Source organism: Penaeus monodon, chromosome 15 (genome assembly GCF_015228065.2).
Source record: "Penaeus monodon isolate SGIC_2016 chromosome 15, NSTDA_Pmon_1, whole genome shotgun sequence".
In the NCBI taxonomy this organism is placed as follows: domain Eukaryota; kingdom Metazoa; phylum Arthropoda; class Malacostraca; order Decapoda; family Penaeidae; genus Penaeus; species Penaeus monodon.
Window position 1 is genome coordinate 31,335,845 of NC_051400.1, and position 357 is coordinate 31,336,201.

At 47.9% G+C, this 357-nt stretch overlaps 1 protein-coding gene across 1 annotated transcript in view; it reads right to left on the reverse strand.

Annotated features, from left to right (window-relative positions):
• Positions 1-357, reverse strand: part of LOC119581937 (alpha-(1,6)-fucosyltransferase-like) — a 17,115-nt gene that overhangs the window by 9,661 nt on the left and 7,097 nt on the right. The gene's annotated exons all lie outside the window — the stretch shown is intronic.

Below are 357 nucleotides of genomic sequence, written 5' to 3' on the forward strand. Positions count from 1 at the left end.
TGAAACGAAAGCATAACACCGGATTTCCCAACTTCGCTCCGCATTAGAGGGAGGTGGACGGAGGAGGAGCGAGCCTTAGGCACCTTCATTACAGGTCAAAGAGAAGGCCCTTTTTCGTGTGACAGAGGCTGGCTGAGAGTGTGTGAGCGCGCTGAATGGCGACCAGAGGAATGAGACGTTTTGCGCAGTGGAAAAAGATAACTGTCAGCACGGCGAAGACAGAGAACAGAAAAGAAGAAGCGGCTTCTTCTGTTAAGGTGGTTCGAAGTCGCTAGGAATATCTCGTTATGTTTTAAATCAAAAGGGAAAGATTGGGAAGACAAGTGAAATAATCACGGTGTGAAATAGGATGCGTCA